Source organism: Crinia signifera, chromosome 1, assembly GCF_055691185.1.
Source record: "Crinia signifera chromosome 1, ASM5569118v1, whole genome shotgun sequence".
NCBI classification, from domain to species: domain Eukaryota; kingdom Metazoa; phylum Chordata; class Amphibia; order Anura; family Myobatrachidae; genus Crinia; species Crinia signifera.
Genome location: NC_139217.1, coordinates 317,964,050 through 317,977,027, shown reverse-complemented (window position 1 = coordinate 317,977,027; position 12,978 = coordinate 317,964,050). Strand labels below are relative to the sequence as shown.

Here is a 12,978-nt window from a genome sequence, read left to right as displayed (position 1 = left end):
TATATATATATATATATATATATATATATATATATATATCTACTATGACTACTGTAAAAATATATATATATATATATATTTGTAGAAAAGAATTGGCGTCACTCACAGATTTGGTAATCAAAGTAATGTGTATTAAAAATACAACATGGTGTCACAACAAATGCCCGACGTTTCGAGGCTGTGCGCCCCTTCTTCAAGGTGTGAACGTCTTGAAGAAGGGGCGCACAGCCTCGAAATGTCGGGCATTTGTTGTGACACCATGTTGTATTTTTTATTTTTAATACACATTACTTTGATTACCAAATCCGTGAGTGACGCCAATTCTTTTCTACAAATACCCATTACCCCCGGAAGGCACCACGGTACGTTTCTATCCAAGCTAGAGTGCCGACCGACTCACCAGCATATATATATATATATATATATATATATATATATATATATATATATATTTGGTCTGGTGACGATGTTATGGTTTTTGGGTGTTACCCCACAGCTGTGACAGCTGTTTAGAATGGCCACAGGGCACCCTATTTTGCCTCTGTTGGCCACCCCTGAAAGATGAATGGTACCTGTTATAACTAGGACTTCACCTATAATCGCCACATTTGAAGGGGCAAATTAGGTCTGCCTCAACTCCAGTGCAACCAGGTCTTAAGCAGTGACCAAGTACCAGTGATCTTCAAGGAAAACAGGTCATAAGATGAAATTGACTAAAGGGACCTGACTGGAAAAAAACACTAACGGTTCCTAAACCAATTTCAGGGAAGGGAGACTCCTAAACATATAAGTGACCACAACGCAAACCTGAGGCGACCTAGTCACAAGCATAAGAAAAAGATGCCACGCAAAAACACAATATAACACCACACAAAAGCAAACCAGAGCAAGCCAGGGAAACAATAATGGAGCAGGGAGAAAGGCAGGTGCCTGCTGAGACAGGAACTAACAGGAGGGCAGGTGACTACCACAAAGGTAGAACTGAAGCTGGTAAATGGACACAGGCAGCTAGAATTTACTAGCTGGAAGCTAGCATCTGGGATCTGAAGTTGAAGTTGATCACCGGCGTGAGGGTCTGCGCCTGCAGTCCCTATAACAGGAGAAACCACCAATGAAGACTGCTGCAGAGGCAAAGGCCTCCAGAAGCACAAATTACTGCAGCTGAGACCAAAGATGACCTAATTAATCAACAGTCTTGTGCACACACACTGAATTAAGTTACAAAGGCCTGTGCCTGGAGACAATGGCCTGAACAACCGCAATAAAGTCACAGATTGAAATATCTACACTGTTGCCACCGGAGGCCACCAGAGTCCACTACCAGAAACAGACTCTTGGAAAGCTCACATAAACTGAAAAGACTTCATCAAAGGAGGCATGAGCCATGCATGAGGCAGGCGGGCAAAGATATTTGCCCAGCTTTCCAAAGTGGAGGGGAGCACCACACAATTTTTGGGAGACTCTTGTCTATTCTGGGAGGATAGACAAATATGATTTGATATCACACCTGTCATTTATAGCATACAGTTGTGTCCACCTCATCTTTTCCCGTGATAGCTAAAATTTAGTGATTTGTGTTCCTGTGAATGGGCCATGTCCCACAGGAATGTAGGGACATGTAAATAACTGGTAATGCTGCAGTAGCTGCTTGTGAATTTCCCATCCATTTCCTATGTGTGTGGAGTCCTGCTTCTGTTTTAGCTTCAGTCTAACAATGACTAAATTATAATATCTTAATTGACACATTTTTAATAATACAGATCTAAGGTGGAGCGTTATGAACTGAGTCTTCATATCATATTTGTCAGTTTAGACTGGAGGCATTTACTTGTATACAGTATGCTCGCTTTGCTTGTTGTAGTTGTTATCAGAAGAAATAATAATTGTGTTAACAATAATACACAATGTTCCCTATGAAAATGTTCTGTTAATACGATAAAATTGTTCAGTGGTAGATTTTTGTTTCTCATATAAAACGAAGAAATAGAAGTGAAATAGGGGAATAAATGTAATAAAGCAGCGCCATCTAGTGGATCATGTTTTCATTAAAACATGAATTAAAACCCCTTGAAATTTTATTCTCCAATATGTTTCTTGCTGCCTGTAATATTTCTCCTCCTAACTGCTGCAAAGCCTTTTGCAGTTCATTAAAATGTGCTTTATGTTCATACTTGACATTGATATAGACGTTGTTGCTAAAAGAGGTTTATTGAAGACACTAAAGTAGATTTACAAATCAACCCTGGCCATCAGAAAGCTAAGAATAATAATCTCTAAAACATGGCTGAACATGTCGGATTTAATCCACACATCTTAATTACTGGGACACACCTGGCCAGAAATCTCTGCACAAACCACTCTAGGTGCTGTTCATTCTAATATGTAAAAAAGACAATTAGATTCTTCCAATTTTCATCAAAAAGTTTTATTCGGTACATTTAGGGACACCTTTTAAAAGAGAATTTAAAGACATGACATCTTAGTTTTTACTTATTTATTAAAATTTTGCTTTGTGCAGAACAGTAACTAGGGGTTTGTGAGCTATGACGGAGCTCAAAAGTCCTGTGGTACTGCTGCTCAGCCATGAGTTCTGCATCGGGCTGGAACATAGTTGCCTACCATCCTGCATTCTGCAGGAGACTCCCTGAAATAACAGCAATCTCCCTCTATACCTCATTAGTCTACCAATCTCCCTCATTTCTCCAACCCAGATTACACTGTTACATTATTGGTTAAAAAGGAATGAGAGAGATACATTTACATTGAATCATCAGCGCCATTTCCCAGCACTTTACCAAGCATAGTAGCTCTTACTAACTGCTGTGGGGCTCATCTACATTTGGATCTAAGTCATTTTACAAGATTCCTCTCAGATGTAGCAGTACACAACCACGCTTCTAGGTGCTATTTTCACAATCTCTCCATATATGGAACTTGACACCCCATTTGGGTGGAGCATGACACGGCCCCTCAATGGGGCACTGTGCAAAATTCTACTACCAACTATAATATCCCTGAAACTACTTTTCAAAAGTAGGCAAGTATGCGCTGGAACCAGAAGCATAACAAGGGTGGTGCAGGGAGTGTGCACAGCTCTTGGGTGTAACCCTTCCAGGGGGCAACACTAAAATGCCAGCTCCTTTGCAGTGTCAGAAACAGGGTGCTGCAGTGTGAAATTATCCTGCATTAGAGCCACCTTTACAGACACTTAGGGGGGTATTCAATCCCGGATCACCACTGTCAGTATGTCCCGACAGTAGTGACCCTGTCACATTTTTGACCAGCTCGCCTGTTTATTGGTAGGCGGGATTCAATGCCCCACCTGCCGAACGGCAAATTAGGGAGAGTGTCTGCAAAAACGGGCGTGTATTGTTGAAATACAACCGTGAGCTCAAAAATCCACGGCCATTCTCATGGACATGCCCCCTTTTTGTCAATCAGCAGGCAGGACATTGAAAAGGGGGCGTGCCTGCAAAAATTACCAAATTACCAAGAATGGTCAAGATACGGCCATGATCTCGACAATGCATGGAGTTCTCGGCTAAATGGGCCCGACAGCTTTTAAAGTCGTGTCCATTCTGACGAAATGCCTCTTCAATGCTGTCGGGAAAGATAGCATTGCATAGGCACCCGCCACTATTTTCCCTGTTGGAAGTAGTGGCGGTGATAGAATACTCCCTTACTCTGAGTAAATATAGCATATCTTTTGTAGATTTGGACATTGTTGAGCACATGTAACAATACCACACCTTTGATCACTGATCATGCAGCTGTATCTGCATCTGGTGCTGCCCGCAGACAGACATAATAGGTAATGGTTTCCGGTACTATCAGGGCGCCCGCAAAATCGGCCGAAAATCGCATGCAAAAATCGGATGCGATTTTGCGGCCGGTTTTCGGCCGATTTTTCGCATTTTCCAGCCGATTTGCATGCTGTTCCATCATTGCACACCTTTCAGACCCCCGATTTCTATTGTAGTGCATCGCATCGCATGCAATATAGCGGCATGCGATGCAAGCGTTGCATGCCATGAGATGCATGTGATGCGATTCGATTTTTAATTGTACAAGCACCCTGATGGGTGCTTACAATGTTAAATGCACCCCCATTGTTAACACCACCCCCACTATCAACGTGAACCCGAAGCGTGGCGAGCGCAGCGAGCACGCGAGGGGCGGCGGTACGCGTCCTCCGACCTTTTCATACCCCCACTATCCACGTCGGCGGGGAGCTGATTTTAGATAGTGTGGCGAGCGCAGCGAGCCACCGAGCCCGAAGCATGGCGAGACAGCGAGCCCCGTGAGGGGACGCGGAATACATGTAAAGTAATCCGCGTCCGCTCGCCACGCTTCGGGCTCTATCTAAAATCAGCTCCACGCCGACGTGGATAGTGGGGGTATGAAAAGGTCGGAGGACGCGTACCGCCGCCGCTCGCCACGCTTCGGGTTGGCGTTGATAATGGGGGTGTCGTTGACAATGGTGGTGCATTTAACCTTGCGCATACCATCGCATAGTACCTGGGGGTGTGCAAGGATGGAATAGCATGCAAAATGGCAGGAAATGGCCGAAAATCTGCAAAAAATCTGCTGAAAATCGGATGCAAATCAGCTGCTAAATCGCATAGCAGATCGAATCGGCCAAAAATCGGCCGCAAATCGGCCATTAAATCGGACGCGTTATCGTATACGATTTACATTACATCGGGTGCCCTGATAATACACAAGTATCTGGTTTCCAACTGTCAATATTGTTTTCCAAATGCTAGTGTTTTTTCCACTCAATGGCCGCTTTCCTATATTAACCGCCATGGAAGGGTGTAGAAATGATGACTCTCCAATGATGAAATACCACTGAATACAGACGCTAAAAACCTGGCCTAGCCACAGCAAGACTGCATGTGTCTACTGCATATATGCACAATGGGATGATTTCATCAAATGGTTTTAATTCAATGGTTAGTTACCATCGTATAACAAGATTCAATAGCGGAAGTCCAGCCACCATTAAATAACAGAATTTCTATGTCCTTCACTAGAATTACCCTACCTCTGAGCGTAGAGCACAAACAGAGTGGCATTTCCTTGTGAGTGTGACACTGAACCATAACAAATATGGAGAAGCTACAGATGTAGTGCCTCTCACCCAGCCCAGAGAATTGCCAGATTCCCTGAGCTGGTGATCGTTGGTGGAGAGGCACTGCATCTGATGCCCGCACGTGCGTTCCCTTCACTCGGCGGTGGATGGTGGAAACCCTGCCCGTCTCCACTTCAGGGAGACGGGCAGGGATAGGGGTGTGCCGGCAGCAGCGGGGGATCGTCAGGAGTGGTGGGGTGGCGACAGAGGGCGGTAGCGGTCTCTGTCATAACGGTGCATGCGAGCATCTCGTGCGTGCTTAGTCACCCAAGTTTGTCTGCCCCTTCCCTTTAGACTGTAAGCTCTCGCAAGCAGGGCACCCTCTCATCATGTGCTTTTCTAAGATTATATCGGGGTTTTTTTTCGTAAAAGGTGCCCATCCGGATCCATCTTCTGCGGCATCCCTCGTCCCAAAGATGCATTGCGCGGGTGCACAGGAGCACCGGTGATGTCATTATGTCATCGGTGCACCCGCACAATGCATCCTTGGGACCATCTGAAGATTATTCAGATGGCTGCCGTGGACACCGTGGGATAAGGTGAGTATAAAAAAGGTGGTTTGGGGAAGAAAAAAAATCCCGAAATATTCTGAAAACCGTAGGTTTATTTGCTGTTGTGAATTATACCACTGAACTTTTTATGGTCTGAAACAATCACCACTGTTGTGTGGAACAAGATACATTTTAATAAATTTGTATGAACTTTGGACTTTACTTTTATTGTTTTGAAATCTGTTAAAAGGCTATACAGACCCAATTACTAAAGGCCTCAATAAGGGGCGCCAACTTACAACTGCTATCCACATTCTCCTTGTCCCGATCCAACAGGGGTCCGTGTGAGTCCGGCAGCCCAAACACAGTTATCACTAAATAAGTGCCACGAAACAAGAGTCTGTTCCCCATATATATATATGACTTGTGTGTGGCTTGAGAAAGGGGTGCGAGCCCCGAAATGTCGCTTAAATAAACCACAGTTTTTCACGTTTATTGCAAGTCTCAGAGTGCCGCTCCCTACCACTGTATGTATATGCTGCTGGGCTTGGACCAAGTATCGCCTTGAGAAGGCACCGGAGCAAGGTAACAGACAAGATTATTGGTTTACCCCGTGAGTGCCGGTTTACTGGGACTGTATATATATATATATAATATATATATATATATATATATATATATATATATATATATATATGGGATTGGGTAACAGGGCGGCACTCCAATCATTTAAACAGTAGTATTCGGTGCCTGGTCCATAATAGTAATACAGTACACTTACCCCCCCACTGCGGAAGGAGTCCAAACCGGCACACGAGTAGTGAAGAAAAAAGATGTGGTTTATTCCATAAGTACAAGAGTTATAACAGCGGTCCCGACAGCTGTTTCAACTGGGTCCTAGGACCCAGTTGAAACAGCTGTCGGGACCGCTGTTATAACTCTTGTACTTATGGAATAAACCACATCTTTTTTCTTCACTACTCGTGTGCCGGTTTGGACTCCTTCCGCAGTGGGGGGGGGGGGGGGTAAGTGTACTATATATATATATATATATATATATATATATATATGAGAAAAATATTTTAGAACCCGTCGCCTTCAGTTAATAAATATATATGTATAAAAGTAGGCTGTATGTTAAAAATAATAATACATTTATTAGGCTATGCAATGATACAATATAGGACAATGGGGGAAGGGTATCTCGATAGAGTAAACAATATACAGAGAGTTTTTACATATAAAAAGAGGAGTTAAAAAGAACAAAAAGTTTAAAAAAAAATATATATATATATGTATCAGGATATAATAAAAAACGTATATAGATAGATATATGACCAAAAGTTACGAATGCACAATAAGATCAAGGTAAAAGAAGTATGTGGAATCGCTTAGCTTTTAGTGTGGAGAGCAGTGAGTTCAGAAGTTGCCCGACATGTTTCGTCTCTGATAGACTTCCTCAGGGGGTGGGGACAAGATGGAGGGAGCAGGTATTTATGTACATAAGGAAATTGCGTCACTTCCTGTATTTAGAAGTTCAATTAGATCGATAATAAGCTAAAAACAGGTAATTTCATATGGTTATGCTAAACGCAACCATATATTCATACCCCTTTTCAATGATCTTACAAACATCTTGAACAGCGCAATTATTGCTTATATACTAATATTTTTTCCTTGTCTCCTCTCTCATAAAAATGGCTATCCCCAAACCATCCTTGCTATGAGTGTATCAACTACATATGAGGCGGATCTAGCCCGAACGTATATCGTATATCTATAAAGTTTGGGAGGATTCGTCACCATGGCAATACCGGGAAGCCACCACGCACGTAACACCAGTAGCCGCAATGCGTTTCAAAGGCCAGGAAATGGACTTCCGACGTAGCGTTCCAGACGCAGGAAACACGTCAGCTACCATCCAATACGTGAAGCCGCGGGGAGCTAGGATCCTAAGCGAAACACCCTAGAGACGCATGCGCACTTAGACATCAACGATGCCGGACGCGGGGCGGAAGTGGGGCGGAAATGACGTCGCGCCCCACTATACCGCGATCCCGATCATAATGTGTATATATGTGTTTGTTACTGTCCTAGACTCACACAACAGCGTTTAGCATAACCATATGAAATTACCCGTTTTTAGCTTATTATCGATCTAATTGAACTTCTAAATACAGGAAGTGACGCAATTTCCTTATGTACATAAATACCTGCTCCTTCCATCTTGTCCCCACCCCCTGAGGAAGTCTATCAGAGACGAAACATGTCGGGCAACTTCTGAACTCACTCCTCTCCACACTAAAAGCTAAGCGATTCCACATACTTCTTTTACCTTGATCTTATTGTGCATTCGTAACTTTTGGTCATATATCTATCTATATACGTTTTTTGTTATATCCTGATACATATATTTAAAAAAAAAAAAAAAACTTTTTGTTCTTTTTAACTCCTCTTTTTATATGTAAAAACTTTCTGTATATTTTTTTACTCTATCGAGATACCCTACCCCCATTGTCATATATTGTATCATTGCATAGCCTAATAAATGTATTATTATTTTTAACATACAGCCTACTTTTATACATATATATTTATTAACTGAAGGCGCCGGGTTCTAAAATATTTTTCTCATTTACCCCCTACCGATAGAGACAGCACACCACTGTCTCTTGTAGGACCTGAGCAGACACCCCTTAATACCAGTAGGGGGAACAGTTTATTCTTAGTAAGCATCTAGTTTCGCACTCACCTGTTGTAATACTTGGCGCTGATTGTCCCTTCTCTCTTGTACCCATACAATTTCCTGGTGCTAGGGAATCAGCTGCCTTGTCTGTCTGACCTCTGACACAATATGTTTAGAGGGAACGAAAGAGATAAGAACAGGAGTGACGCATGCCAAAGAATTTTTAATGAGGGAAGGGATACCTCCACAGCTCACACCAATGACGATCTTGATAGTGTGTTCTGGAGTATGTAGAAACTTTTATCTAAAGAGGTTCGCACGTGGTGGGATATCAAAGGCCTAGAACACTACGTCAGCGTCGATAGGATTCCAAGAGGCCTAAGACTGCTAAAACAGCCCACCTTCGGGGCGGATAATCCAGATTTCATCAAAGAATGGGACAAAGCACTACATATGTGCTCCATCAACCTCATGAAAATATTAATTACCGAAAAGAAAAGTATGCTATTAACTTTGGAAACAGAGATAAAAGAACTAGAACTGAAAATGCAGACCAGAAAAGATGAGGAGAATTATAACATCAATGACAAGGTTCTTAACAAGAAATTGGAACGCATTGAGGCAGAAGTAAAGGAGAACAAGGAGAAGAAGTTTATCAGGGACAAACTAGACTACGAAAATAATAAAATCAAAAAATGGAGCAGAAACACTAACACCTTTCAATACAAAAACAAGCATAATTCAAATTGGAGACAAGGAACCCAATACACAAACAGGAATAACGAAAATCTCGACCTGGAAACCAGAAAACAGTTACCAGTTTATACTAACAACAGACATCAAACTTTGAGAAACCAAGCTGTATCACAAGGAGGCAAAAAATGTTTTTTATCCCCGGGGACCAGCACAAGAATACGGAACCTGACAGCAACACCGCTGATAGAGAAAGTGACACATGCATCCCGCTTAAAAAGAAGGCTGGAGGAAGAAGAAGAGGATGCAGAGGCGGAGGAAGGGACAAGCAAAGGATACCACAAAAAGAGGAACATGAATTAAGAGAAGTTACCCCAAAAGGTATCTTCAACCTCTCAAGGTACACCCTTACTAATGCAGAGACAAGCCTCCTTAACAAAGGATTGTCTTTTGCACCAACTAAAGGCCTGAGTAGGTTTGACACCTTCATAGATCTCAATAAATTTACAAGACAACTCACATTGACACTTTCTAAAGTAAGAGGATGCCATCATACAGAACTATGAAAACAACTCCAAATCCGGGCTCAGGCCAACTTCAAAATACTACCCATTGGAATCCAAAGGACCATATATTGGCACATTTTATGAGGCAGTTAGGAATGAGCTGTGCACAGAAGATGGACCTAGCATACAAAAGAAAAAGAAAAACCTCACTTATAGAGAAAGAGAAGACATCAAAACTCTCCAGGACAACAACGATATTGTCATTAAACCGGCAGATAAGGGTGGCGGATTGGTTATTATGGATAGAACATCATACGAGTTGGAAGCTAAAAGACTACTAGGGGACACAACTTCATATATCCGGCTACCACAAGATCCCAAAGATGAATACGTAGACGAACTCCGGACTATCCTACTAAAAGGGCTACGCAACGGAACCCTCACAAAGGATGAATACCAGTACCTATTACACACCAATCCGACCACCCCTATCTTTTATTTCTTACCAAAGATACACAAATCTCTGCAAAACCCTCCCAGTGGGCCTATTGTGGCTGGGATAGAGTCACTCACGTCACACCTGTCTGAATATGCAGACAAATTCCTTCGACCACATGTCACCAACCTCCCCTCCTTTTTAAAAGACACCACTTCGGTCCTCAACATAGTGGAAAATCTTACATGGGAAGAAGACTACCTATGGGCAACCATAGATGTCCAGTCACTTTACACGTGCATCATACATGAGGACGGGATTAATTCCTGTGAGGAATTTTTAAGAGAGGATGGCACCCTTTCAGATGTAAACCGAGAGTTTTTATGTGACGTGATGAGATTTATCTTAAAGCACAATTATTTAAAATTTTTAGACTGCATTTACCTACAAGTTTGCGGCACAGCTATGGGGACCATTTTTGCCCCTAGCTTTGCTAATTTATTAATGGGTCACTGGGAGAGGAGATTTATTCTTAACAATCACCGTTTTAAAGAGAATATTATCCTTTTTAAACGTTATATTGATGACATTTTAATCATCTGGAGAGGCTCCCAAGCAGAATTCGATGACTTCCTGAGATATATAGGAGACAACGACTTGAACCTGGTTTTTACTTCCAATGTGCACAGCGAACAGGTGGAGTTCCTTGATCTAGTACTAGCGAAAGATGGGAATAACATAATTACCAAAAACTTTGTGAAAAAAGTGGATACCAACAGTTACATCCATTACGAAAGTAGTCACCTTAAGAGATGGAAAAACAATGTACTGCAAAAATACCACCGAGAGAGATGTACAGATCACCACCTATGCGGATAGATTCCGGGAAAAGGGATACCCCGAACATATCTTGAAGGACGCCGAACAGAGGGCCAAAACCCTGAACAGAGAGTCCCTACTACAATACACCAAAAAGAAGAACATACCCCAGGAATCAAATTCGTCACAACATACAACTGCCATGAGAAGAACATAAAAGCAGCACTTAATAAACATTGGGGAATCCTGTTGATGGACCCAGTTTTAAAAAAACAGTTTACCAACACGTCCACAGGTGGTCTATAGAAAAAGCAAAAATCTTAAAGACCTAGTGGCACCGAGCATGCTAAGAAATGAAACCCAACATACAACCAGTATGCCAAAATGCATAGGGAGCTACAAATGTGGCCACTGTATCATCTGTCGCCTGCTGCACCCGAACAGGAAATCATTCCATAATAAAGACAAATTAAGGGGTTCAAGATAAAACATTTCATAAACTGTACCACATCATCTGTCATCTATCTTCTGGAATGTCCCTGCCACTTACAATATGTGGGAAAGACAAAAAGACCATTAAAAATCCGAATTCAGGAGCATGTTAGAAACATTAAGAACAAAGTCCAAACACATGCAGTCTCCCAACACTTCTCAGCATATCACAATGCGGATCCAGAACAACTTAAGTTTAAAGGAATCGAACTGGTCGCACTAGGAGAACGAGGTGGAGACCTGTCAAATCTACTATCAAAAAGAGAAATGTTCTGGATCTTCGAACTAAATACCCTTCATCCGGAAGGATTTAATGACAGCTATGAGATAGCACCTTTCCTGTAACATCTGAAACTCTTCCCGATGTCCCAGCAAAGAGATCCCAGACCACACTGCGGGCATCTGTACCCCGTTCCTTATACCATCTAAGGTCCGGTATGTTCCAATCAACCTTAGGGTATATCTTTGCCCACCTCTCTTCCACTCAATTTAATCTCAGCTAGTGGAATCCTTTTATGTCGACCATATTACCACTAACCACACTACAGCCATACCACACTGGTACCGCCCAACCACGTTCGATCTTGGAAGCTAAGCAGTGTTGGGCCCGACCAGTACTAGGAAGGGGAACCTCCTAGGAATATTGGGTGCTGTAATAAAATGGTGAAGGTATGACATGTATGTAAAGGAAATCAACACTATCACTGGCATACCCTTCCAGCCCTGTTATATGATTCACATGTACGTAGGATCTGTATCCACCTCTAGTACAGTAATGTGTTATACATATATATATATTTTTAAAGTTCACCTCTGAAAGCCCATATCCGGAAATTGGGCCAGTGTGTTTCTGAGCACACTTATTAGGCAATTTTGAGAAATGACCTTATGCGTATGTTTAGGAGTATATCCAAAATAGTCATGTTTTCATACCCCTTTTTAATGATCTTACAAACATCTTGAACAGCGCAATTATTGCTTATATACTAATATTTTTTCCTTGTCTCCTCTCTCATAAAAATGGCTATCCCCAAACCATCCTTGCTATGAGTGTATCAACTACATATGAGGCGGATCTAGCCCGAACGTATATCGTATATCTATAAAGTTTGGGAGGATTCGTCACCATGGCAATACCGGGAAGCCACCACGCACGTAACACCAGTAGCCGCAATGCGTTTCAAAGGCCAGGAAATGGACTTCCGACGTAGCGTTCCAGACGCAGGAAACACGTCAGCTACCATCCAATACGTGAAGCCGCAGGGAGCTAGGATCCTAAGCGCAACACCCTAGAGACGCATGCGCACTTAGACATCAACGATGCCGGACGCGGGGCGGAAGTGGGGCGGAAATGACGTCGCGCCCCACTATACCGCGATCCCGATCATAATGTGTATATATGTGTTTGTTACTGTCCTAGACTCACACAACAACCCTCTCTTCTACTGGTCTACGATATATGGTTGGCGTTTAGCATAACCATATGAAATTACCTGTTTTTAGCTTATTATCAATCTAATTGAATTTCTAAATACAGGAAGTGACGCAATTTCCTTATGTACATAAATACCTGCACCCTCCATCTTGTCCCCACCCCCTGAGGAAGTCTATCAGAGACGAAACATGTCGGGCAACTTCTGAACTCACTGCTCTCCACACTAAAAGCTAAGCGATTCCACATACTTCTTTTACCTTGATCTTATTGTGCATTCGTAACTTTT

At 42.4% G+C, this 12,978-nt stretch overlaps 1 pseudogene; it reads left to right on the top strand.

Moving 5' to 3' along the window:
* Positions 1–11,797: 11,797 nt before the first annotated feature.
* On the top strand, positions 11,798–11,916 carry LOC146038210 (5S ribosomal RNA; annotated as a pseudogene).
* Positions 11,917–12,978: the final 1,062 nt, after the last annotated feature.